The sequence below is a fragment of the Panthera tigris genome, chromosome A2, assembly GCF_018350195.1.
Source record: "Panthera tigris isolate Pti1 chromosome A2, P.tigris_Pti1_mat1.1, whole genome shotgun sequence".
Taxonomy (NCBI): Eukaryota; Metazoa; Chordata; class Mammalia; order Carnivora; family Felidae; genus Panthera; species Panthera tigris.
In genome coordinates this window covers 73,589,221-73,614,977 of record NC_056661.1, presented here as the reverse complement: position 1 = coordinate 73,614,977, position 25,757 = coordinate 73,589,221, and the positions used below count along the sequence as shown (strand labels likewise).

At 37.6% G+C, this 25,757-nt stretch overlaps 1 protein-coding gene across 2 annotated transcripts in view; it reads left to right on the top strand.

Annotated features, from left to right (window-relative positions):
• Positions 1-25,757, top strand: part of RALA (RAS like proto-oncogene A) — a 73,135-nt gene that overhangs the window by 5,607 nt on the left and 41,771 nt on the right. The window contains exon 2 of one of the 2 annotated variants that reach the window (XM_042963883.1): positions 3,158-3,308. The exons of the other annotated variant lie outside the window; for it this stretch is intronic. The gene's annotated coding sequence lies outside the window, so the exon portion shown is untranslated. The remainder of the gene's footprint in view (positions 1-3,157; positions 3,309-25,757) is intronic. 2 annotated transcript variants of the gene reach the window in all.

Genomic DNA, 25,757 nt, shown 5'->3' with positions numbered 1-25,757 from the left:
TTTTCTTAACTGCAGAATATTCCATGGCGTATTCAACCTATGTCCTGTACTTGGACATTTAAGTAATTTCCAATATTTTTCAATTACAAATAATGTTATAATGAAAATCTTTACATATGTGTGTCTTTGTATTGTTGGAGGTAAATATTCAGGATAAATGCATATATAAGATTTGTTAGATATTGACAAATTCCTCTTCTTAATGGAACTCTACTATTTTGAATACCTTCCAGCAATGTGTAAGAGTTCCACAGCCTCAATGGACTATATTGTCAAGTTTTTGAATTTCTGCCAATCTAATAGGTGAGAAATGGTATCTCAGTATAGTTTTAATTTGTAAATTGAACATCTTTTTGTACATTAAAGGGTCATTTTTTTTACATTTAAAAATTAAATGTTCATGTTATTCACCTACTTTTTAAGTAATTTTTGGTCTTTTTCCCTCAGGTTTTAAAAGTTCTCTTTATTTAAGAATGTTAACCATTTAGGGGCACCTGGGTGGCTCAGTCGGTTAATCGTCGACTTTGGCTTAGGTCATGATCTCATGGTTCGTGGGTTCAAGCCCCATGTCGGGCTCTGTGCTGACAGCTAAAAGCCTGGAGCTCGCTTCACATTCTGTATCTCCTTCTCCCTCTGCCCCTCCCCTGCTCACTTGTGCTCGCACTCTCTCTCAAAAATAAATATTAAAAAAATTAAAAGCAAAAAAAGATTGTTAACCATGTAACTTTGATGTATGTTGCAGATACTTTGCCCACTCATCTTTGGCATTGCTTACAGGGTTTTTTGGACGTGTGAAAGTCTGTTCTTGTGTAGTTAAATATATTAATCTTAAATTTTTTGCATCTGAATTTTTCATCATCATTAGAGAGTCATTCCTTATCCTCAGGTTATAGAGGAATTCACCCATGCCGCCTTCCGGTATTCTTATAGTTTCATTTTCCGCATTTAGTTTTCTGACCCATTTGGAGTACATTTACGTTTATGGTGTGAGGAATGGGTATAATGTTATCATTTTCTACATGGCTCTCTAGTTGTCCCAGTGCCATTTAGTTTTTAAAAATCTTGGCTCCCTTTGTCATATACTAGAATTTTTATGGAGTTGGGTGTATTTTACTCTGTTGAACTGTTTATGCACCAGTACCATACTGGTTTAATCATGGGGGCGTTGTATATGATTTAATATCTGGTAGGTCTATGCCCCATTATAACTTGTCCTCTTCTGTGTCGTCCTTGCTGTTCTTGCGTGTTGTATTTTTCCATATGCACTTCGGTGTCAATTTTTCTAAGTCCATTCATTAAAAAGATCATTGCTATTTTTATTGAGATTGCATTAAACTTATGATTTAACTTAGAACTGATTTCTTGATGGTGTTGGAGACATCTTAACCTAGAACAAGCAATGTTTTTTCATTTTCTTAAATCAACTTTTGTGTCTTTGGGGAAAGGTCTATGGTTTTCTTCGTATAAGTTTTGAACATTTCTTGTAGAGTTTATTCCTAAGTGTTTTATCTTTTGTTGTTGTTGTTACCGTTATAAATAGAATTTTCTTATACATTATATCTTCTAATTGGTTATTATTCATGTAAATGAATAGTGCTGATTTCTGCATGTTTTCCTGCTACTTTGCTAAAGTCTTATTGTTTGAGTTACTTTTATCATTGCTTCCTTTAGGCTCAGATATACTATCGTGTCACCTGTAGAGATTTCAATCCTTTCTTTTCCAATGGTTATGCCTCTAAATGTTTATGTTATCTAATTGCATTGATTAGTATCTCCAGAACAATGTTAAACAGAGGAATAACAGTGTCTTCAATAAGACATGCTGATTGTTTTATTGTATTATTTTTTTCTGTGGATATACAAAAATCTACATTGTACTAGATATTATCTTAGCTATGGAAGTGTCTTTCAAAGCCTGCAGTCCTTCACTGTCTCTGTAAGAGACACTAAATGGAGATGCATGTGGTTAGAGGCAGGAAATACTGACTTTCCTAGTGGACAGAGCAAAGTACAAAGATAAGCAAGGTGAGGACTAATATAAGGTTTCCCAGTTCACACAACCAGTCCTAAGTTTTGTTCTTACCTTGCCACATAGTTCTTCTGAACTTCATTTCAGTCTTCTCTCAGCCAGTCATGCTTGCCATAGGGTAACCTCCTTTTCTCCTCTAGGCTAAAGCTGCCATGGGTCTGTGAAGATCTAAGGATTCCCTTCTAGGCTTTCGCAGTCTTTTTTTTTTTTTTTTTTTAAATGTTTATTTATTTTTGAGAGAGAGAGAGAGCCCACTCAAGCTGAGGAGGGACGGGGAGGGGGGACAGAGGACCCAAAGCTGTACTGGCAGCAGAGAGCCTGATGTGGGGCTTGAACTCACAAACCACGAGATCGACCTGAGCTGAAGTTGGATGTTTAACCAGTTGAGCCACTTAGGAATCCCTAGGCTTTCACAGTCTTAAGTGGTGTCCTCATATTGTAGACAGATAAATTAGGCTTACCTTTTATTGATGTGGTCATGGCTTGGCTCCTTGGGTCTGTAGGTCATATGGCAAGTCAGGTTTATAATTAAATGAGCTTATCCCTGGGAGTGACCTAGAGTACACAGATGTAGGGTTGTTCCAGAGAAGTTTGTAGAGCCTGGATCATCTGTTTTTTCTCCACAATTCGTTTTGGAAGACCCAGTCTTCTAGCTGGAAGTGATGTGTTTGTGTGGAATCAAGTGTTGGGTGGGCATCCAGCATATATGGTGTCCACATGCCGGTTATGGATACACACCAGTGTTGCCTCCCAAGTTCTAGAGGGTGCTTTCATTCGACTGCCATCTAAGTCACCCAGAAAGTTCAAATAGCACATTTTCCGTAAATTCTTATAATTTCACAATTATCTAGGTCCATTGGTGAACTCTCAGTCCACATCCTGTTTCTGTGTTTGTCATTCTAAGCATTTCCTTTCCCAGGAGTGCAGGGAAGGATATTTATTAATTTCTTGCCTCCTGGGCTGACGTGCTCCTCCCCCAGAAGTCCCTGCAACTCTTAGTCCATGGTCTGTTGTCCATCATCATGGTCCCAGGAGCGCTGGTAGGTGGGGTGTTTAATAATCCCTTTTGGTCCCAGCTTTGAGGAGCTCTCACTCACCAGGCCGTTTGTCCATCTCTGCTTTTCCCAGGACCCATGTTGCCTTTTTCTCTCTGGGTCACATTGCCTCACTGGCATGCAGTTCATCCTTGAGAGGTTTTGGGGATGCCTTGCTGTGAAGACCCTCAAGTCTCACCCTCCGGTAAATTGATGGCACCTTGATGGCAGAGCTTGGGCAGGAGGTTGGTTTTTTCCTGTTCCTTCCCCCCCTCCCCCCCCTTACTTTATCTACCCTCACCTTTTAAGTCTGAGGACAGTCTGTCTCCCCTCATCCTTCTGCGTAAGACATTTGTCTGTGACAGAAAATCTCCATTCCCTGAGGTCTTTGGCTGCCGTAGTCTTAATGCTTGGATTGTTGGAAACTTTCCCACTACCCTGTTAGTCTCCAAGGTCTTCATATGTCTCCATGATACAACTAAGATAATTCTTCAACTCTTCTACAACTAAGAATAACTTCACTTATTCTTATTTGCTGCTTGTGGGTTTTAGTAGCTTTTTTGGTCCTTCAGAATAAAACAAAACTTGGTCATTTTCTCTGCTTATATCCTTTTATCCTTTGCTTTGGCTTAGATCATAAAACCCATTCTTGTCTTTATATTTTGTTTTTAAAGTTTATTTGCTCACAACTGTTTAAATTCTTTGTACAGTAACTGGTCATTTATATTTTTTATTCTGTGAATTGTCTTTTTATGTCCTTTGCTTATTTGAAGGGTATGGGCGCTAGATTTTTTTTTTTTTTTAAATAACAGATTTATTGAGATGAAATTCACATACTGCAAAAGTTACTCTTTTAAAGTATAATTTGGTGGTTTTTAATACAGTCACAGAATTGTGCAGCCACGGCCACTATCTGATCTGACCACATTTTCATGACCCCAAAAAGAAACCTCATGCTCATCAGCCTTCACTCCTGATTCCCTCCACCGGCAGCTCCAGGGAACTACTGATCCACTTCCCATCCGTACAGATTTTCCCATTCTGGACATTTCTGGATTCCATGAATGGAATCATACAATATGTGGTCTTTTGTGTTTGGCAATTTTCACTTAACATAATGTTTTCAAGGTTCGTCCATGTTGTAGCATGTATCAGTACTTCATTCGTTTTTATGGCTAAATAATGTTCCAGTGAGTAAATATACCACATTTTGTTTATCTGTTCATCCGTTGATGGACATTTGGGTGCGTCCACTTCTTGGCATATATTGGATAATGCTGCTATGAAAATAGATGTACATGTTTTTGCATGGACATGTGTTTTCATTTCTCCTGGGTGTGTGTGTGTGTGTGTGTGTGTGTGTGTGTGTGTGTGTGTGTATATATATATATATACACGTATATAGGAATGGAATTACTCGGTCATATGGTAACTCTGCGTTTAACATTTTGAGAAACTGCCAAACTGTTTTCTAAAGCACCTGCACCATTTTACTTGCTCCCTATTGGTGTATAAGGCTTCCTAGTTTCTCTGCATCCTCACCAACATTTGTTATAGTCCACCTCTTATTAATTATAGCCATCCTAGTGGGTGTGATTATCTTCTTTCATCTGCTAGAATACTTTGTCTAAGCTGCCCTGTGTGTGTGAAGTAATGTACATCTTGGCATATCCTGTCTTTTTCTTCTTAGACATTTTAGTTTGATGTCCAGTTCCAAGAATGTTCTCTTTGTTGTAAAAACTGTAAATGTGGCTTTTTGTTGGAACTTCTAAGTGAACTTTGCTTTTGATTCATAGCAAGGTTTTTGCATTAGTGTGTCTGATGAGTTTCAAGCTGTTACAATTTTCAGTTGTTAAAAGCACACTGTTACAAATTGTTGCATAACAAGTACCTAGACAAAGTGCCTAATAGAGTGAAGGGGAATCATTCATAATCAACACTGACAGTGTTTTCAAGAATTGTTGGTGCTGTGTTGACTACAAAATTGGGGAACACCAATTATAGACAAGAGTAACCAAAAATGGTGCTAGGTTTAATAAACTGAGCACTTCTGTGCACATGATCTCATTTGATCTTTGTATCAGCCAAGAGAGATATAGGTGGGATGGGAAAATTTATTGACCTTCAGTCAAAATGTTTTACTGAATGTACTTGTAACGTAAAGATTTCCACACCAACCAATACCTATGTTGCTTTGTCTTAAATTATTTAAAAAGTATTGGTTAGCATTAGCATTTTCATAAAGCTCTAACTTGCTCACAGCGTAGTTATTTTATTCTTTTAGTTCCCATTTGTTCCCTGTTATTATCTGTATCTGAACAGGTATGGAATAGAGATGATGGTCTCTGTACCTCAACTATGTGCCTCTTTCTGAAATGCATAGAAAACTGCACTGGTGATTCTTTTATACTTGGTTACCTTTTAACTCTTCCCTGGCCCCCCAGCTTTGTATTTTGAAACATTTCCAACTTACAAAAAACGTTAAAAGAGTAGAATATTGAATGCCTGTATTTCCCAATCATCCTCTCTTCACCGATTACCGATTATTATTTTGCCCTGTTTACTTTATCTTTCTAAGTATAGATGCTTTTATTTTTCTCTACTTTGAAAGAAGTTGGAGACCTCATGAAACTTCACCTCTGTGTACTTCATCTTACGTCTTCTGAGAATAAAGGCATTCTCCCGTATCATCATAATACTGTTGTTTAACACATAAGTAATAATTTCATAACATCATCTACTATGTAGCCCAGATTCAGATTTCTCTAGTTGCCACCAATTGTCTTTAAATAGCTGTTTTTCCTCTGATCTGTTGGCTTATTATGTCTTCCTTAGTCCCTATTTCATTTTTTCTAATTAACTTTTTTGAGATACAATTTACATATCATAAAATTCACCCATTTAAGTTACAGTCATTTTTGGTAACTGGTTGTGTAACCATCACCAATATCCAGTTTTTAAACATTTTTATCACTTCAATAAAATCCCTTTGCCCATTTGTAGTTATCCCCATCCCTACCTCCAGCCCCAGGCAACCATTAACTTACATTCTATCTCCACAGATTTGCCTTTTCTGGGCATTACTATAAATGGAATCATACCATGAGTAATCTTTGGGTTTTTTTTACTTAGCATAATTTTTTTCTGGCTCATCATTTTGTGGCATGTGTCACTAATTCTTTTCTTTTTATTGGTGAATAGTAGGTAAGTATTCCATTCAATAGATTCACCACATTTTGCTATCCATTTACCAGTTGATGAACATTTGGATTGTTTCCCTTTTTTGGTTGTTACGAATAATTCTGCTATGAACATTCATGTACAAGCCTTTGTGTGGACATATGTTTTTATTTCTCCTTTATACACCTAGGAATAGAAATAAATGCTCAGTTGTATGGTACATTTATGTTTAACCTTTTAAGGAGGTGCTAAACTGTTTTCCAAAGTGGTCTCACATTATTTTGCATTCCCACCAGCAATGTTTGAGAGTTCCCATTTCTCTGCACTTTAAAAAGAAATTTTTTTAATGTTTATTTGAGAGAGAGAGAGAGAGAGAGAGAGAGAGAGAGAGAATGAGCGGGGGAGGGGCAGACAGAGAGGGAGACACAGAAGCTGAAGCAGCTCCAGGCTCCGAGCTGTTCGCACAGAGCCCGACGTGGGGCTCAAACTCAAGAACCGTGAGATCATGACCTGAGCTGAAATTGGACACTTAACCGACTGAGCCACCCAGGGGCCCCTCATTTTTCTGCACTTTTAAGAATGGTTATTAGGTTAGTCTTTTTAGAAATTATTATGGCCAGTCTACTGGGTATAAAACTGTATCTCGTGAGGTTTTTTTTTGCATTTCCCTAATGACTAATGGTGTCGAGCACCTTTTCATGTGTTTATTAGCCATTCACAAATTTTCTTTGGTGGAATGTCCTCTCAAATCTTTTTCCTATTTTTTAAACAGGTTATCTTGTTATTGAATTGTGAGTTCTTTGTGTGTTCCAGATACAAATCCTTCATAGATATTTGAATTGCAAAGACTTTCTGCCAGAGAATGCTAAGGGTTTTATTTTGGTAATGATGTTAACCATGAACCTTGCTTATTTTTTCTCATTTGCTGTGGGGCTTTTCTAGACAATTGGAATAAGAGCTAGATCTTTTCTTAATTCTTTCATGTGTCTAGCTAGTACAGAAGTAGAATAAACAATTAAAGACAGTGATAGTAACTGTCACCTTCGTTCTGCAGTTAAGCAGTGAGAAACTTCCTTCTGAACCACGAGAAGCAAATAGACACACACTATGGGTATTAGGGCTCTTTCAGTTGTAAGAGTCAGAAATCCAGTTTAGACTCTTCAGCAAAACAGAATTTTAGTGCTTTTCTCTCGCTTCTTCAGCTCTGCTTCTTTTTTCATTCTTTTGGCCGACTCTTCACATGTGGCCACTTTCGTCTCCAGATTCAGTTCTTCCCAGCTCAGCAGAAAGAGCCAGTCTTTCCCCCTGGCCCAAGAATGGAGTACTCTGGCCAAGTTAGGTCGCTTGCCCTGCTTTTTGCTTTTGAGAGATGTGGAGCATCCAGATTCGCAGTCCTGTTGTAACGCGCGGGAAGGAGGGAGTAGTTCCCTCTAGAAAGAGGTGCTGGGCAGACAGACTATATATGTCTGCTTCTTCAGGGGTGTTGGGGTCATTTTTTGCCCACTTTTATGAAATTAAACCAAAAGTAATGAGTAGAAAGTTGATACCTGGAGTTTTGGGAAAAAACCACATTTGTTATCTGATTAATTTTAACACTAAATTAGCCTTTACTAGTAGTACTTTTTCTTACCTAAACAAACTCATGTGATGTTTCCTTTGCATTCCTCATACCCCTTTCCCCCTCCCACTGAGGTGAGAGGCAAGCGAAGTTAGCAGTAATAACAACTTGGTAATTGTGGCTGATTTTTCTGTACTTCTTTTGAGAGTTCTTTTATGTAGTTTTCTTTAGCTCTCTGAGGCAGGGTTATATCCAACTGTCTCGGAGTGCCTACATTCCTACAGATTGCTGAAATCAATTTTTTTATAATTAGTTTCCTTCCTCTCTTTCATTTACTTGGATTCTCAAGCTCTGTCACTGTCCATATGTTGAATGATTCATCTTTGAAGTGATTTTTTTTTTTTTTTTTAAGTCAGGATAGTTCCCGGTTCCTTTTCATGACATTGGGTGTGTGATGTGCATGGTGATGGTGAAGACACTGTTGATGAAGTTGTGATTTTCCTGCTCTAAAAGGAAATAATTGTTATCACTGAAAGTGTTTCTTATCTAAAGTCTTTAATAGCTATAACTGCTATATAAATACCGTCATGAAGTTGAACAAATAACTGGATGCCGTGTCCTTGTTGTGTTGCTTCTGTGCTCTTCCAGTACTCCTTAGGATTTGTTTTCAGTATGAAACTTAAATGCAGAATTGAGAACTTGTGGTTTGAGGCTGTCTGTCTAAGACATATCATTTCTCATAGAATTAAAAGAGCGTACCTTGAAAGGTTTTCTAATGTATTCTTCCACTATTTACAAAAATCCCCTCAAAACTACCCAGCCACTAGCCATTGCTTAAACACTTACTGTAGTGATCTTGTGGAGATCTGGGTCCTTTTTAGATATGTTCATTTAAAAATTCATTCCTGGGGTGCCTGGGTTGCTCATTCGGTTGGGCGTCCAACTTCAGCTCAGGTCATGATCTCACGGTCTGTGAGTTCAAGCTCCACATGTGGCTTTCTGCTGTCAGTACGGATCCTCTGTCCTCCTCTCTCTTTGCCCCTCCGCTGCTTGTGCGTTCTCTCTCTCTCTCTCTCTCAAATAAATAAACATTAAAAAAAATTCATTCTTGTTTTGAACTGAAGTGTATTATCCTGTGACTTCTCTTTGTTCCTGATTTGCTCTCTGAAGAAGCACTTAGTACACAAACACATTTTTGAGCCCTTGCTAAACAGTGCATTTGTTGACAGAATCGAGAACAGTCATTTTACAGATACTTTTCTTCAAATAATTGAAAATAGCAGTGATACAACTGCTTTGCCGGCTTCCCAGGTATCTGCCTGTTCAGGCCATACGTCCCTCATTTCTTGAGTTAGTTCCTAACTATCCTGATCACAGGCTTCCAGAAATCATACAGTAACATTCACTTCTTTTGAGGTCAAATTTTACAGCTTAAAATATGAAACACTTAAAAAAGAAGGAGGAAACTAGAATCTACATTTCCTTCTGTGGCCAGTCCCTGACCCTAAACAATTTCAGATTCCTTATTTCCATTTAATCGTCCAGATTTAACCATATGAGGTGGAAGGTGAGGAAACTTAAAGGCTACACTATTAAGAATCAGGAAGTAAAGTTTAAAAACAAATGAAAAAAAAACAACATACCTTTGAACATCCAAAGTAGAAATGCAGAGTCCTAGCACTGAAGGCTGGTACGCATCTGATGCTCACGGGAATAATTATGCCATCTTTCAGAACTCTTACTTTATATCTAACTACAATAAGTCTGGTAATTTGCGCCCAAACAGTTTTTAGGAGTGAAGGGTGCTGCTGAAGGCAAGTACAGGGGCAGTAGTGATCAGTGAGGGACAGCTCTGAAAGGAAGGGAAGGGGTAGAAAGACTTAGAAATGACAATAGGAGAATTCAGAGTTCCACATTCTAGGGCTATTAAATCCAGGGGAAAGTACCCCGGTTCATAATAGCCTCTAAGAATTTCAGAATAGCCTCGAGGAATTTGTGAGACATACAATTCAGAGTTTAAAATTTTTGTTGAATACACCTCAAAAATTAAAATACCATCCTGCCTGGACACTGCTTCTGGTGGGCCAAATCGCTTGTTTTCTCATCGATTATCATCTCTTCATTAAATTCCCATGATGATTATTTTTTTAATGTGTGTATGTTAAGCATTAAGTAGAATAAGGCACCCAGTAAATCGTGGCTATTCACTTGTTGATGATTGAGTGGGGGAAGTAGTCTATACAGTTAGAGTTTGTCATTTCTTACAACTTTGGCTGAACCACCACCATTTTCCCACCTTGATGTTAAGGTTTATCACAACGTGACTTCCCTTTGTGTGGTAGCACATTCTGGTCCACTCCCCCTGCCATCAGTCGTTAAATATTTAGAAAATGCTGTTATTAGACTAAGCAAAACATGGTTTAAATTTTCATATAAAAATGTATGTGAATATGTAAAAAATTATCTAGTTAACAGTTGCTTTGTTTTGGATTAGGAAATAAAAGTATTAGATTATATTACTCCAGAATTACTGTAGGGTTTATCCTTCCTCTCCTCCTCTTCCAAACCCCAGCTGTTCATTTGGTTGCTGTTTTGCTATAACTAATCAAATAGCTACTGCCCTTTATTCTTATAAGCTTCAGCTGGATCTAATCTTATTACATCTTTAAATCTTTGATGAAAATATTGACAATTTGTTCTTCAATCAAAAAACATTAAGATATACGGTGCCCAAATATTTATGGGGTCTTCTTTTTGGTTGTTTAAAACCTAGTAGTAATCCTTTGTCAGAGCGTTGCTACCATTGAAGATTATAAAATAAAAGCTTATCTATACTTTTAGTGAAATTTCAGTGACTTCATATTAAGAATGGTTTGTCACGCAGTGTAGAATGCACCTGACACAGTAGTGAAAAATGTAAGAAGCCCAACCTCCGCTTATAAATTACTTTGTGCTGTTTCTTGATGTTGACGGATTAAGAATAAGAAGTAGGATACATTCAGACTTTTCAATGGCTTTCCTTAAAAACTAGACTAATTGTAATATCATTTGGGTTCAGAACTCAGGACTCATTTTTTCAACTTGACTGTCAATGTAAAATATTTTTACTTATATTAAAATGCTTGGGCCAAGGATAAACAGCAGCAGGTTTCCTTTTTGTAGTTTATTTTTGCTATATCTATTAGTCAATCAACCTATGTTTCAAGTTTCTGTTACAGTGTGGAAGGTGGGGCAGGAGGGTTTGAAAGAAGAATTCCCTTTTAAGGCAGTCATATGAAAGTAATTTTGAGATGAAAGTTGGTACTAATGTGTGTTTTCTTCATTCCAAAACTGGGACATGTTGGCAGTAATGTTTCATAAATGAAGTGAAAAAGGGAAGATTGATAGTATTTGAGAAGGTTTTTTCCTTTAGAAATTATAGTTTGTTTTTTTCATTCTTTAATATTTGAAGCTGATAGACATCCATTTGTCAGTAGAATGAAAAGTTTTTAAGAGAAGTATAGAACACTTTGGGGGAGACAGTATGGTATGGTGACATGAACATAGGTTTTGCTTAACAAAATGTTTGTTGAATGAATAAGCACCTGTTGTGTGTCAGGTACTGTGCTGGACACATAAAAGGATAGGTACTCAGCCTAGGCTTAAGTAACAAGGAGAGTTTTCCCCAAGTGGTCACCAGGAGGACCAGCAGGACTTTGGTAAAAGAAATGGATCAGGACAATCAGGTAATCAAATTCATGCCATTAAATTTAGAGTGAGTGTGGTGTATTCCTGCAGGGTGAGAAGGGGAAAGCAAAAAGACCCTGAGGGAGAGGGTTGGGAGGGTTGTAGAGAGATCATAAGGCTCCTCATCACAGGCCCTTGGGACCCATCAAGAGAATTTAGGAAGCATTATGATCAGATTTGCATTTTGATTATTCTCTATGGCAGTGCTTCTGAAATTATCTTTGGTGAAGAACTGTTATAAAAATTTTCAATATGTATCACACATATTTACATATGTATGTTTATAAAATACAATACAGATGAATTACTAGGAAAATGAAAATTTCAAAACAGAAAGCAAGCCCATTTTAAAAGTTAGATTGACAGGGTGCCTGGATAGCTCAGTCAGTTCAGTGTGAGACTCTTGATTTTGGCTCAGGTCATCATCCCAGGGTTATGGATCGAGCCCTGCGGTGGGGCCTGCACTGAATGTGGAACCTGCTTAAGATTCTCTCTCTCTCTCTCTCTCTCTCTCTCTCTCTCTCTCTCTCTCTCTCCCCCTCCCTCCCTCCCTCCCTCTCCCTCTCCCTCTCCCTCTCCCTCTCCCCCCCCTTCTACCCCGCTTGCATGTGTGCTCTCTCTGAAAAAACAACCAAATGATCTCATTAAAAAATAAAATAAAAGTTAGATTGAATAGACATAAAATTACTCTTAAGTTCTCTAGAAGTTTCCAAATGTATACTCTCAAATTTGTTCTTTCCTAGTCATTAACTAGTTAGGTTTTGAGTACCTCTGCCACGGGAGAATTATCTCTTTTTGATCACGTGCCCCATCACTACAGAATTCTAGAAACTCCCATGTGTATATTTACTTTTAAATCACATACATGTACTGCTGTGCAGTTATACAATATACATTATAAATCATAAAATATAAGTTAGAAAATAATGTTAGAAAATAAGTTATATAAGCTATTTTAAATTTAAAAGTTTTATTAATAGAATAAAAATTTTTGTTGGCACAAAAGCATTGTTTAGTGAAAGCAGTGTAATCAACTGTGCTTTATTATAACTTTTGCAGGTCTTGTATCATTCATATGCCAGATAAATAGTATATTAAATCGTCATGTTGTATACAATTTCTATTTGTCAATTTTACCTAAATGAAGCTGGAAAAAATAAGTAAAAAAACAACTATTATTTGGCCCTCTTACAGGTGCTGGGAGATATAGTAGACCATAATATATACAAAAAAAAAAAAAAATCTCTGTTCACATGATCTTCATTCTAGTGAAAGTTAACACTTTGTAAAATGGTGATTCAAAGGCTTGGTTTTAGGTGCAGTCTGTTTTATATTCATTTTAATGCTTGTCACATTTGAAATAGATGCCTCATAAAGATACAGATAAAAAATGGGAGAATGATGTTGTTAGTTGTGTTGACTTAATGATAGTCCTAAGTTAATTTTATCTAACAATTAAGGACAGAGGTTTAATGAAATATCTTGCTAATTTCCATTTTCTCTGATGTCAGTTCTTGCAGACTCATCAAAACGTGTTTCCTTTTTCGTGTGTATTTGTAATACATGTTTTCAAAATCTAATGAAACTATAGATTTAAACAGGTTAGAAATTAATTTTCAAGTTGGTGTTCAGGTGAGGTTATCTTTTAAAGTGGGCACATTTACATTCATAACAGTAAAAGCTTGCCAACTCCTGGTATATCCATTCACTAATATCACACTGTCTTAATTACTGTAGCTTTCTAAGAAGTCTTGACAGTTAGTAGAGTAGGAGTCAGCAAAGGTTTTCTCATAGGGCCAAAATATTAAATATAGGCTTTGCAGGCCATGTGGTCTCTGTTATACCCACTCACCTCAGCTGTTGTAATAGACAGCAGCCATCGTCCATACGTAAACAGATGGGGATGACTAGATCCCAATAAAACTTTATTTACAAAAATAAGTTATTTTGTCATAAACCTAAAACTGCCCTAAAGAATAGTCTGTTGGGGTGCCTGGCAGGCTCAGTCGGAAAAGCAAGTGACTGTTGATCTTGAGGTCATGAGTTCGAGCCCCACGTTAGGTGTAGAGATTACTTAAATATTTTTTAAAAATAAATAGAGTCTTTTAAAAAGAAATGCAGACAGAAGAAACAGCATCACTTTTGTGTTGTTCTTGTGGAAGATGCATAACTTGAATCTAAGCATCAGACAAAACTCAGTTTTAAGAGACGTTCTATAAAATAATTGGTTAGTAATCTTCAAAATTGTCAAGTTCATGAAAGTCACAGTATGAGAAATCATGCCAGACCAAAGGAGGCCAACGAGATGCAGCAACCAAAGGCAACAAATGATTCTAAGCCAGTGCAGAATCATGGATGGGGTCTGAGGATTCCGAGATAGGACTGTGTTAATGTTCATATCCCAACGGTAATGACTGTATTGTGATTTTCGGGGATTGTCCTTGTTTGTTGGAAATAAGCTCAGAGTGTTCAGGTGAGATGAAGCAGCATACCAGCAACTTACTCTTAAATGGTTCAGGGAAACATCTTTCTGTATTGTACTCATACCTTTTCTATAAATTTGAGATTGTTTCAACATTTAAGAAATACATATCATTAAAAGTAAGTAAAATAAGTTTATTACAGAAAAACACCCAAACAGCCTAGCTTGCCAATCACTGCATACTTTGGTGGTTGTTCTTCACAATCATCTTGGATGTTGTTGGTGTTATTGTTTCCATACAAATTTTAGAAGCAACTGCCAATTTTCACCAAAAAACCTGCTGTGATTTTTATTAGGATTGCATTAAATCTATAAATAAATTTGAGGAAGAGTGGCTTTTTTTTTTTTTTTTTTTTTTTTTTTTTTTTTTACAATGAGTGTTCTAATCCATAAACCTGAACTAAAGCATTCTTTAGGTCTTCTTTAAATTTTCTCATCAGTGTTTTATAGTTTCCCATACAAAGTTCCTTGTGGTCGCCATTCTCCAAATTTGTGCACCAAAATTTTGCCTCTTGGTATATGGTTCCCTTTCACACTGAATAGGGCTGACCAAATGACATTGTGTGACTTCCAAGACTAGGTCATGAGAGATATTTTGGCTTCTGCCTTGCTTTCTTTCTCTCAACTGGAGAAAACAGAAGTCATGTTAAGAGAACATTTAAGTAGCCCAATGGAGAGGCCCAGGTAGTGAAGAACTCGGAGGCTTTCTGCCACAACAGTGATGTGAATGAGCTATCTTAGAAGCAGCTCCTCCAATGTTTAAGCCTTTAGATGACTACAGCTTAACAACATCTTGATTATAGCCTCATGAGAGCCCGAGCTGGAACCAACTACCTAGGCTGCTCAAACTGTAGGATAATAAATGTTTGTTATTTTAAGTCACTAAGTTTTAGGGTAATTTGTGCAGTAACAGGCAACTAACACAGTCAGATATATTTTTAAGTTTTTATTCTCAAATTCTATTGTTTCCTTTTTTGTGGCAAAATACATATGCCATTTACCATCTTAAACGTTTCAATTGTATAGTTTAGCAGTATTAAACACATTCACATTGTTTTTATTTATTTTAATTTTTTTTTTTTTAACGTTTATTTATTTTTGAGACAGAGACAGAGCATGAACGGGGGAGGGTCAGAGAGAGGGACACAGAATCTGAAACAGGCTCCAGGCTCTGAGCTGTCAGCACAGAGCCCGACGCAGGGCCTGAACTCAGGGACTGTGAGATCATGACCTGAGCCGAAGTCGGCCGCTTAACCGACTGAGCCACCCAGGCGCCCCAAACACATTCACATTGTTATACAACCATCACCACCATTCATCCCCATAACTCTTTTCATCTTGTGAAACTGAAACTCTGTATTGAATAAATAATAACTTCACATTCTTCTCTTCCCATAGTCCCTAGTAACCACCAGTATACTTTCCATCTTGTTGTATTGACTACTCTAAGTGCCTCATATAAGTGGCATCTTACAGTATTTGCCTTCTTGTGTTAGCTTACTTGGCTTTGCACAGTGTCCTCAAGGTTCATTGATGTTGTAGCATGTGTCAGAACTTATTTGCTGTTTCGGAAGCAACTGGGTGGTTCAGTCAGTTAAGCGAAATCCGACTCTTGATTTCAGATCAGGTCATGATCTCATGGTTCCTGGGTTTCTGACAGTGATTCCTGGGTCCCTGCTTGGAATTCTCTCTTCCCTTTCTGCCCCTTCCCTGCTTGTGCATGTGTGTGCTCTTTCTCTCTCAAAATAAATAAACTTAAAAATTTGTTTGCTTGTTAAGCCTGAATAATAATATTCCATTGTGTGTATATATACATATATATATGTACACACACACACATACACACACACACACACACACACATATATATACACACACACACACACACATATATATATATATATGTATATATACACACATACATACATACCAAGTTTTGCTGATTCATCTACCCATGGATGCTTAGGTTGCTTCCATGCTTTAGCTGTTGTGAATAATGCTGCTATGAACACAGGTGTACAAATATCTGAAGACCCTGCTTTCAATTCTTTTGGGTATAAACCAAGAAGTGGAATTGCTGGATTGTGTGATAAGTCTAGTTTTCATTTTGGGGGGAACTGCCATACTGTTTTGTACAATGGCTGTGCCATTTTATATTCCCACCAGCAGTGCACAAGGGTTCTGATTTCTCCATATATTTGTCAACACTTGTTTTCTGGTATTTTTGATAGTGGTCATCCTAATTGGTGTGAGATGGTATCTCACTGTAGTTTTGATTTGCATTTCCCTAATAATTAGTGATGTTGAGTATTTTTTTCATATGCTTGTCAGCCATTTGTTTATCTTCTGTGAAGAAATGTCTGTTTGTTCAAGTCCTTTGCCCATTTTTAAACTAGGTTGTTTTTTTGTTGTTGAGTTATAGGAGTTCTCTGTATATTCTAGATATCAATCCCTTATCACATATATGATTTGCAAATATTTTCTCCTTTCCTGTGGGTGGCCTTTTTACTCTGTTGATAGCATCTTTTGATGCACAAAAGTTTCTAATTTTCATGATGTCCAGTGTGTCCATTTTTTTTTTGTTACCAGTGCCTTTGGTGTCAGATCCAAGAAACCATTGCCAAATTCAGTATTGTGAAGTTTTTGTCCTGTGTTTCTTCCAAAAGTTTTATTATTTTAGGTCTTACATTAGGACTTTGATCCGTGATTACTTTTAAAATACAGAAATAGAATGTTCTAAGTTAGGATCAGATTTTCAACAGTTTTGCTAAATTCACTTGTTAATATTGATAATTTAATTCTTTTGGAATGTTGCCTGTGAGTAATCTGTTTTGCTTCTTCCTATCCAGTCCTTTGCCTTTTATTTCTGTGCTTGCTTTATTGTACTGACTAGAATTTCCAGGACTTTACTGACTGGAAGTGATGATAGGAAGCAGTCTTGTCTTATCCTTCATCTCATGGGGAAAACACTTCCTATTTTACCTGTTAAGTTTTTGTAAAAATTATTTATCAGTATAAAGAGGTTTCCTCCTTTTTCTAATTTGCTAAGGCTTTTCTTGTGAATGAATGTTGCATTTTTGTCTGACTTTTTTGCATCTGTTGAGATAGTTGTGTGATTTTTCTCCCCTTTTGTGAATTACATCAGTTTGTTAGTGGAACCTTGTATTCCTCAAATCCAGTTGGATCATGATTTTTTTAAATGTACCGTTGTATTTTTTTTTTTAATTTTTTTGACATTTATTTATTTTTTGAGAGACATAGAGAGACAGAGCACAAGTTCAGGAGGGGCAGAGAGAGAAGGAGACACAGAATCTGAAGTAGGCTCCAGGCTCCAAGCTGTCAGCACAGAGCCTGATGTGGGACTCAAACTCACAAACTGTGAGATCATGATGTGAGCTGAAGTCGGACGCTTAACCGACTGAGCCAGCCAGTCGCCCCAACCATTGTATATTTTTAATATTTTCCCATTTGTGTTTGTGAGAGATTGGCCTGTGTTTTTCTTTCTTTTCAGGTTTTCATATCAAGATTATGTTGGTGTTACAAAATGAGTGGGGATGTGGTCCCCATCCTTCTCTGTATGTTTAGGGTCTTATTTTTATAAAATGAACCATGTTAATAACATAGCATTTTGTGCATTTCCAGTTTCAGTTTTGTTATGTTAGCTGTCAATTATGCAGAGAATAAATTTCAGATGCAGTGCTACCTGTGTGTGCTTACCCTAGAATCTCTTATTCATCCACATAGCTCCATCAGTGGTATATTTACATTGTTTTTCCATGTAACACACTGTTTTTATGAAAGAAGCAATTTACTTTTGGAGATAACCTTCTCTGAGACCCCTTGCTTTCTTAGCAAATAAAAAGCAGCTCTTGTGTGCTGTTATTTTAGAAGCTAGAAAATACTTTAACTGACATGTTAGAAACATTTGCACCTTAATCTACCTGTCCAAGAATTTTATTCTTCTTGTTAGCCAAAAACCTGTATGTTTTCCAGTATTTGTTGCAAATTCATTTTAATTTGACCTTTTGTTTTCTATGTTATTTTAGACATTTTGACATGACAGGAAGAACAAGTGTTAATAGAATATAATGTAGATTTCACTATTAATAGGAATGCCTTAATGGATGCTTGTGAACATTTATCGTTAAGTTCAGAGTAATTATATAAAGTTTTGCTGCAGTATAACATTAATTTAAAGAGGACTAAAAAACATGGAGGCTTTCTTGTTCCAGACACATAGTTTTGTTTGTGTGTTTTGTTTTTTAAAGTTTATTAATTTATTTTGAGAGAGAGAAAGCACACACAAGTGGGGAAGAGACAGAGAGGGAGAGAAAGAAAATCCCAAGCAGGCTCGGCACTGACAGTGTGGAGCTGATTGTGGGGCTTGAACTCACAAACTGCGAGATCGTGACCCGAGCCGAAGTTGGACACTTAACCAACTGAGCCACCCAGGTGCCCCTCAGACACTTAGTTTCTAAATACCTTAATAATCCTAATTGTCTCATACTACCATTCCATAATTCTTTTATCTAAAATGAATGTGTTTTAGGATTTAGAATTCTTAGAACTTAAGAAAGATAATTTTATGCATATACTAAGTATTTCATAATTTGGTGTAATACCCTTTAATGAAATACTATTTTTGCAGCAAAATGTACGACTAGTCACACTAAGTAAATCAATAGTACAAATAGTCTCTAGTCTATTCAGTTCAGATTTTGCCTCACATCAGTTTGCACCATATTTACAGTGGATGGAGGGACTTCATTATTCAGATCTTTTTGTTTTTTGTATTTTGATACTGTGGCTAAATCTTGGTTAATGAGGAACAGCATGAGGTTTATCGTTTATACCAAGTGTTGGAGACAGCTTATCTCAATGTTCCCCTTCTTTTGTAAATGAAACTCCCAGATATTAGTGGGGCTTGCCCAGAATAAAGACTACAAATGCCAGTCTCCCTTACAGTTAACTGTGTGGCCAGGTGACTAATTTCTGGCCAGTGAGATCAAGCAGAAATGATTTGTGAAACTCCAGGAAGGGCTCTTAAAGTAGAGAGGGTTGCATACCTTAAACTTATTTGTAATGACTGGGAATCCTCTGTACCATGGGTACAGCTGCCCCCTAAAATACTGGAAGCATACTGGTTGTTAGATAATTTTGGAGCAACGTTGTCAGTCCTGGATTGCCTGTCTCTGTATACTTCTATCATCATGGAAATTAATGTCTATTTTTAACCGATGTTTTGGGTTTTCTGTCAGAGGCCAGACCTAAACCTAATAGAATTACATACATAAATGCATATTGCCATTTCAGTCCTCCATTTTAGTTTGGCCTTCTCAGATCTGATTTACTTTGCCATCGTTTTCTTCCATGAAACTGATGAAGAGCTTATACTAGAAGTGAAAATGAGTTAAAGCTCTGCCGTTGTCTTGTTGCTCACCTGTACTTGCACGAATCTTTTCAATTCATGATTTCTTTTCAGGAAGCTTATTAAATTATCTGTCTTGTAAAGATGTTTTAGGTAAAACGTAGAGAATAATTTTTACACATACCTACCTGGCTCATGTAAACTAAAACACACTCTAATATCCCGACAGTGAACAGCTGTGAGAGCACTACTCTCCACCTCTCTCGGGTTGCTCAGTCTTCCCTCAGGGCCTACGTCTCAAACCCCACATAGACCTTCCCCACTTGACAGAGACCCAGCGAGGATGCCAGTGTCAGTATGCTGGCTATTAGTAAAGCTTAATTTCTCATTTTCTAACATTATAAACACATGTAAATACAAGTTCTGATTTTTCCCATATTCCAGTGGTTCATTTTATATTCATCCTGGGGTGCCTAGAAGCCTGCTCTCAAGATCGATATTCTAGAGAATGCATTGGAAGGGGTCAGGCTATCAGGCGAGGATAATACGACTCTTAGAACAACTCAGGCCAATACGATAATGTCCTGAATTGGATCAGGGGAATTAAGAAAAGCAGATGCATTTGAAATGCCGAGGAGGTAGAATGTGTAGGGCTTGAGTGATTAATTACACATGAAAAGTTAAGGAGAGGCATCAAGAATAACGGAAGTTTCTGGTGTGGGTTCCTGAGCCTGAGTGGATGAGGATGCCATTCATTGAGAAGGGGAATATAGGAGGAAGAATATCATGATTTTGAGTTTGAGTTGTTTGTGAATATCCAAGTAGATAGATCTGAGCAGTAGCGCTTGGAAACAGATGGGCTCTGTTTACATCAGCTTGTTAATATCAAAGATTTGTAATATCTTCCACAGTCTTTTGAGTCTAGTATTTTGCATCTATTTGATGCCTGCCTTACAGGGTCATTTTAATAAATACTGCAAAATATTAGAACACGGTGGGCATTCATCCACAAATTTTAGCTTCCTTTCCTTGAAAAATAAGTAGGAGTATGTATTAGTTTTTATGAAGAAATATAACTGAGTATCCCTATTTGTTTAGGAGTGGATTCTTCCCAGTAGGAAGTCTACATAACCTCTGCCCTTATGGGGCTTATTCTGGGAACTCTGGAATTATCCTTCATAGTGACCTGTGACTCAGCTAGGAAGATAATTTTTGTAAATATGCTAGACGTAGAGCCCAGTTAGTTGTCTCTCTGATCAAAACATTCCATCAGTTTCTGTTGCCATCCCAGATATGTTGTGTCCTTGTAACCAAAACTTTTGGTGTATGATACATTAGGAATAGTGTAGGTTGGGATTTCATAGACCTGTATTTGAATTTTAGCTTAGCCATTTATTAGTTGTGTGACCTTGGACATGCTACATAATTTTGGGGGCTCATTTACACAGTCTATTACAAAAATCTAAACAAAGAAAATTCCTATTTACTTTCCAGTGTTAATTGTATCTAACATAAAGCCTTGGACATTTTCAGCCCTTTAATAAGTGTTTGTTTCACTTCTGTGTCACCAGCTTATCAGCTACTCTGACACTTCTCCTGTATAGCAGGACATTTTTTTCCAGGAAGTTAGACTTCCCTGTCAACACACCTTTATAGAGGCTGTGGTCAAATGCCTGTGGGTTTGGAAAGTATCTGTCATTGTATAAGTCTCTGAAGTCAGATGCAAAATTTTGTTTACTGATTTTAAAGGGTCCAAGGCTCCTTGTGCAGTCATTAATGAAAAACTGAAGTCTCTAGAGGCTAGTAGTATGTGGTACAACCTAGGACCACTGACTCGTTGCTAGTCTTCTTTCTGCCATAAGTTACCAGGGGCTTTGATTATGTTTAAAAAATACTTTGAAAGTAGGAAGTGAGAAAAAAATTAACATACAATTTATTTTACCAATAAGTTTTCTATTGCCTTAGAAAGTATTTTTTGCCTCTTCTCACAGTTGACTCATTTATTCAACAAATATTAAGTATCTACTATGTGTTGTGTACTATATAAAATAATGGAGATGTAACAAACAGGAAACAAAGAAAAATTCCCTGCGTCCATGAATCTTCTATTCTACCCAGGGGAGTCCTAAATAATGTGAAGCAATGAGCCATGTGTTTCCCTTCTAGTAGAAGGACTGGTAAGATAACTTAGGACCTTACATTTCATTGTAAGACTGTTATTGTTATTCAGAGTAACATAGAAATTCTTCTCAGGAGTAGATACATTTTGAGGGTAGAGCTTACAGATTTGCCAGGAGATCAGATGTGGGCTATGAAAGAGGAGGCAAAAATGACTCGTATGGCCTGAGCAACTCAAAGAATGGGTTTACTGTTTACTAAGATAAAGGAAAAACTGAGAGAGGCAGGTTGAGGTAGGTGAAATTAGGAGTTTAGTTTTGGACGGTTTGGAATTGGGACAGTTAAATTTGGAATGCAACCAGCTGAAGCTGTCAGAGGCAGCTGAATGGGAGTCTGGCCTTCAGGAGAGAGATGAAATCTGGAGGTATAAAGTTGGGTGGCATCTCTTATTGAAGTATACTGAGTGAGGTTATGAAGGAATGAACGTAGACAGAAAAAAGAGGTTCAAGTTGAACCCTGAGGTCCACCACACTTAGAACAAAGGGGATCGAAAGGGAGCGCCATAGAGATTTGAGGAAAGCCAAGTGATTATGGTGTCCTGGAAATCAAACACAGTATTTTAAGAAAAAGGGAGTGATCATCTGGGTCATCTATAATGAAGGTTGAGAATTGACGATTTGACTTAACAGTGTGAAGATATTCCAGGATCTTAACAAAAGCCTGATTAAGAGGGGAGGAGGAGAGGACCAAATTTAGACACACTGAGCTGGAGAAATGGAAGCAGGATTGAGAGTTTTTGTTTTGTCTTTTAAGATAGTTGAAATAACGTGTATATTCAGTAAAGAGGAACAAAATTGATGCATTGGTTGGGGGGCCAGGGCTTTGTGGAGCAATATATGGAGTCGGCTAGAGGGAACGGAATCTGCTGCCTGAGTTGGAAACATTGGTCTTACTAGTTTTCATTTATAGCAGGTTGGCAAGCCACAGCTCTGGAGCCAAATTCAGCTTACCGACTGTTTTTAAAATAAAGTTTTGTTGGAATGCAGCTGCGCCCATTTATTTAGATGTTGTCTATGGTTGCTTTCAAGCTGTAGCCGTAGGATTGCATGATTGCTGCAGAGAAGCCTAAGATATTTGCTATCTGGCTGTTTGCAGAAGGGGTTTGTCAACCCTAGACTTATAGTAACTGAAAGAGGAGATGAAATATGAGTGGGAGAAGGGAAGTAGAAGGCAAATCTAAGGAACTGAATATTTTGTAAAAGGTATTCAGATGCCTTTTCTGGTTTAGGTCAGACCGGATAGGAAATCAGAACTTTGAATTTAGAGCAAAATGGGTTATAGCCTAGGTGCTTTTTCCTAAGGTGGGTTCTTAGAAGGACTCTGCTCTCCAAAGGTGTAAGCTAACTATATAGTCTGCTATTGCTGTGTTAGAAATTGTCACGATCTTATTGGCTTAAAACAACAAACATTTATTATCTCACAGTTTCTGTGGGTCAGGAATCAGAAGCAGCTTAGCTGTGTGGTTCTGACTCAGTCTCTCATGAAGCTACAATCAAGGTGTCAGCCAGAACTCCTGTCATCTGAGACTGGGCTAGGTCTAGAAGGCTGGCTTCCCGTCTCACTCATGTGGTTGTTAGCAGGAGGCTTCGGTTCCTTGCCACATGGACTTCTGTCCACAGGACTACTCACAACATGGTTCCCCCCAAAGGGAGTGATGAGAGAGAGTGTCCAGGACAGAAACCTTAGTCTTTTATAACCTAATCCTAGAAGTGACATGCCGTCACTTCCACTGTATTGTAATGGTCAAACAGGTCAGCCCTGGTACATAACAAGAAGACACTACAGAAGGGTGTGAATACCAGGAGGTGGAGATTGTTGGGAGACATCTTGGAGGCTAACTACACAGACTCACTTGAATGTCTACAAAATTGTGTGTTATGTTGTGTACTTCCAGCTTTGCCGGGCATACCAATGTTTTCGTAACTGTCCACAGCAGCTATTAGTGACAGTTTGATTATATTAAAGCCCCACCACAAAAACACTGTTTAAATATCTTTTTCTTTTTTCCTAAGCTTTTTATTTTCTGATCACAAAAGTAACATGGCAGAACACTGGAATTCAGATAAGTAAAAAGCCCTGGAAATTACACATTTCTCATGTGCCGCCCCTGTTTAGAGTTCTCTTTCTGAAATTTTATTTCGCAGTCTGATGTTTTTCCTGTTTCTACTAATACATAATCTGTTTCAAGAGTTCATACATGAGGGACGCCTGGGTGGCTCAGTCAGTTAAGCGTCTGACTTCAGCTCAGTTCATGACCTTGCAGTTTGTGAGTTCGAGCCCAGCGTCAGGCTTTGTGCTGACAGCTCAGAGCCTGGAGCCTGCTTCAGATTCTGTGTCTCCCCCTCTCTCTGCCCTGCCCATGCTCATGCTCTGTCTCTCTCTGTCCCTCAATAATAAATAAATGTTAAATAAATAAATGAAATAAAAGTTCATACGTGAATATTATTTGTAAGCTGCTTTCACAGATTTTGTGAACATATTCCAGGACCATTCAGTACTCAGCATCATTTTTATAATTGTTTTATAATCCCATTTTGTGGCTATCCATAATTTAATTCTTCACTTAATTATTATGGATGTTACAGTAAATATCCTTGTCATTAATTTCTCTGTGCACAGCCATGATTATTATGATAGCCTTTTTTTTCAAATATCAGTTCTTACTAATGATTCACATACAAATTCAAGAAAAGTAATAACTGCAGGTATAAAGTGTATTCTATTTGTATTTGTTTTTAAATAGGGCCATGGTGAGGCTTCTGTGTTGAGGATCTGTAGAACCTTATTAGGTTCTCAAAAAGGACTGGGATATTCACGTCCTTGGTTAATTTGCAAAAATAGGTCAGTGACCATAAACTTATCTTACCTAAACCTCTTGGGTTGGATATATGAACATAACACATCTACTGCCCCCCAAACTCCTAAATCTTATAATACATATATAAGGTAAGAAACAAAAAATGTTTGCAGAAATTTGCCACTTGCTGTAGTGATCTTAGTAAGTGACCTTATTATCAGAAGATTGAATTGCTTTAGGTCAGATGTTATGTAACATTGACATGATTGTATTAATCTATTAAGAAAATTGCATGAAGAGTCTGCTAAATTTAGAATTATTTCTGACTATTCCATTTTATTTTTTTTCGGAGGCTTTGTTTGAACATTAGTCTTGGGGAAACTAACTTAGCTTCAGAGACCAGGGTTTAATTTGTCCATAATGCATAACACATTGCAGTTACAAGTAATACAATATAGCATTATCAGATGTGGGAGCAGCGCGACTCTGTTGCCTGTGCCGACTCTCCTTTAGCAGTTCTTCCATAGCCGTTCTGTCCATAGCAGTTCTTTACTGGAGTTCCTGTTCTTCTTGGGGGAATGTCTCAGGATTTTACCACTACCAATTACTTTGTTCTCCAAAGTCATTTTCTAGAGTTTAGTTTCTTTTTCGAAAGTGTATGTACCAGTTATTTGTTGTTAGATACTGGGATTACAGACCTGGCGGGGGGGGGGTGGGTAGCTCTTTGCTGTTGAAAAGCCCCTGATAGTTAGTGTGGTGAGATCCATTGATAGACCTTTTGTCCAGAATGCTCTGGAACCACCAAGGAAGTAGCCACTCAGGCCCAGAGAGCAGTTGGAAGGCTGGAAATGCTGCACAGAAGAGGTTCTGTGTAAACAGCTTTCTTTACCCTTATGCATACATTTCACATCACCCTGTTAGGCCACAATGTTTTCATTGAAAATGTTTTGATCAAGTTGTATGGATCAAGAACTTTTCTCACCACTGATTTAATATGGTATCAAGTATGCATTAAATTGGTTATCTCAGAAATAGCTGAAAAGTACATTTACAGAGTAAGAAGCAATTTAAATTTAATTATCTCAATCTCTACCACCTTCTTTCCTGATCTGTTTGATTCTTTTTCCTGGGAGCTTATAGACGGTTTTGTTTGTTTGTTTGTTTGTTTAAGAGAGAGAAAGCATGGAGGACAGGACAGAGAGAGAGAGAGAGAGAGAGAGAGAATCTTAAGCAGGCCAGCTCAGAACCCAGTGCGGGGCTTAGTCCCATGACCCTGGGATCATGACCTGAGCCAAAATCAAGAGTTGGACATGCAGTTGACTGAGCCACCCAGGCACCTCCATTCACTTTTTACCAGAAAAAATCATTAGAACCTGCCAGTGAGCTAGAATTTGCCTTTGTCTTT